A 2,842-nucleotide genomic window follows, 5' to 3' on the forward strand; every position below is an offset into this window, starting at 1 on the left:
GCATTTTGTTTGTTGTATCTAGAATTAGAGGTTTCAATTTGTGGTATTAACTCTTACCTTTTTGTTAATTATGTCCTCCATGTATTGTGTGTGTTTGCTGGCGTTTGAGCTTGAGCTGTAGCGAGCTTTGTGTGATCAATTGTGCTGACCTTATTGCCACTGTCCAGTGATTGCCACTGTTCAGAGAGATTATAAATAAGACATGCATTGAAAGCTAGAAATAACACATGAAAGTCTTTAGTAGATAGTGTATTTTCTGTTGCACAACCACAATGAAAGCCTAGGAACATTGTATTAAAGCTCAAAAGGCCTATACTTGATCAGTTTTACATTACAACTTGCATCCCAAAAGTATAGAAGTAAAACAAGTTTAATAGTTTACATCATAACTTGCACCAAAAAAATATTATCCAAACCACAATCAAAGTACCATTTAACATCAGTTCCTAACCATAATAGAGTAGTGCCGAAGCTCAAACACCTCCAGTTTTTTCACTAGCTTTTGGTGATTTTGACCTTAAATATTGTAGTAAAGCAATTCTGTGTTGAAGTTGTCTAGTTGGGATTGCTTGCTTTCCCTTCCATTTCAGGCCTTTACTTGGTTTATAACCAAGATCACCAGTCACTACAGCTGAACTTTCAACTAATCCACTGTTGATTACCCTACTAACAGGCCTCCCTTGCTGAAAATTAAGTGAAAAAATAATAGATATCAAACAATTAAGTTTAACTTGCAACCTCAAAACTAGCACACCAAACTGCTCATTACCTCAACACATGTTTAGCTATTTTTGCTGACATATACTCCATGTCCCACTACTCTTGGCCTCTTAAATGCACCTTTTGCACCTCTGCTGCTTGCCTCAGATTGGTGCACATCTAAAACCTGAGAATGCTGCACATATGAGGTTTGTGAGTTCTGCACCATCTTGCTATTGCCTCTTCCTTTACCACCTTTGGTTTTAGCATTCTTCTTACTAGTAGATGCTTGTGAGTCATCCTTTGATCTTTTTTTTGAGGTTGATTTTTGTGAGTTGGCCACTCCCTTTCCATAAACAGAAACAGAAATAACAGATATCAAACAATTAGTTGATCAGACCAACTGAAGTTTCTGTTGATACAACTAACTGAGACATATACAAACTAACACCCTTTCAACTAACAAAAACTAACAGCTACTACAACTAACAAAAACTAGCAGGGGTGCAGGGGTGAATGCATCTAGAAAATATGAAATATAGAAAGCTCATATCTGCCAATCAAAGACAATTGTTTTCCTGGATATAATTTAACTGAAATAACTACTCCTAGAAAATGACAAAGCTTGGTTAACTAAAATAGCTACTAATATCTGCCAATCAAAGATCAATTACTAAATGCAAAGATCGGAAGCTAACAGAAGTAAATTAACAGAAGCTAACAAAGATCAGAAGCTAAACAGAAGTAAATTATTAAATGCCAATCAAAGATCAATTACTAACAACTAACCGAAGTAAACTAACAGAAGTAAATTAACAGAAGCTAACAAAAACTAACAGAACTAACAGCTGACACAAACTAACAACTAATAGAACTAACAGTTGTCACAAACTATTAGCTGACAGAAACTAATAACTAACAGAACTCATTAAGCAAATAATAGAAATTGAACAACTAACAGAAATTGAGCAACTCAACTATGAAGTGGAAAGAAAGTACCTCTGAAGTACTTTGAGGTTTATTTGGACATCTTCTTCTATTATGAGATGTGGACTTACAAATTGAGCAACTCATTGATATTACTCTCTTTGTAAGCTTTCCACCACTTTTTATCTCCCTAACCCCTTTCTTCTTCTTTTTTTGTGGGCCTTCCAAGCATTGTTCTGACAGGAGGTGATTCAACCTTTACATTTGTTGACTCAGGTCACATCTACATGCATAGTACTGGCTGTATGAAATGAGAATAAGCTTTTAGGTAGGTCTCCTTCTTGTACTACTCAGAAATGAAGTCAAGTGGATTAAGTCTTTTATGATGAATTGCTGCTACACCATGTGCACAATGTATCCCTTTCAGTTTCCAAGCTTTGCAACTATATACTCCCTCAGTTAACTTGACAATGTGTTTAATCCTTGTATCCCCTTAACTTTATACCCAAAATTACCATTCCAGTGTATTGTGCACTTCATGAACTTTTCTACATTTGTAACCAATACCATCATTGTCATTGGGGATATGCCTTCATTCCAAGTATCTGCAAATGCCCTTACTCTGGTGAACCTATTCATTACCTTTATTCTAATAATCTTCAAGCATGCTAATAATTGTCTTGTGCTTAGGACCCAACCCAAGCATTGAAGCTCAGCCATATTATTATCCACACTGTCACACTTGGAAGAAGTTCTGAACATTGCTTTGCTCCATTTCTCAGGATTGTAGTTTACTAAGTCTTCACAGATCTTGTGACCTAGCTTACTTAGCTTATCCAAGTTTGCTTTAAGTTCAGCTTCATAAGTTGGCCTTGCACAACTCCAAAATATTACCCTTCCATTTCTGTTGCCATTTAGCTATAATATATCTTGCACACATTCAATGCTCACATTCAGGAAGATATTCTTGAACTGCTGAATACAAACCCTGCAAAATAATAGAATAAACAAATAAGAGGTTGGTAGATTAAAAATAAAAAGACTGTAAAATAATAGAATAAACACATAAGCTAGTACCTTTTTCATATCACTAATGATTGTCAATTCTGCTCCATCATCATTGATATCCAAATCAAACTTCAATATCCTTGTAAAAATAATTACATGTGTCTTTACTTTCAGTCCCAACTACAGCCCGTGCTATTAAAAATATTTG

The 2,842-nt window shown here is 35.2% G+C and overlaps 1 long non-coding RNA gene across 1 annotated transcript; it reads right to left on the reverse strand.

Moving 5' to 3' along the window:
• Positions 1–257: 257 nt before the first annotated feature.
• Positions 258–2,229, reverse strand: LOC142180241 (uncharacterized). The gene is made up of 3 exons (XR_012708403.1): positions 1,699–2,229; positions 770–1,045; positions 258–683 (listed from the first exon to the last, which is right to left on the reverse strand). It is a non-coding gene; the product is annotated as an uncharacterized LOC142180241 (long non-coding RNA).
• Between the last annotated feature and the right edge of the window lie 613 nt (positions 2,230–2,842).

The sequence above is a fragment of the Nicotiana tabacum genome, chromosome 4, assembly GCF_000715075.1.
Source record: "Nicotiana tabacum cultivar K326 chromosome 4, ASM71507v2, whole genome shotgun sequence".
Classification (NCBI taxonomy): domain Eukaryota; kingdom Viridiplantae; phylum Streptophyta; class Magnoliopsida; order Solanales; family Solanaceae; genus Nicotiana; species Nicotiana tabacum.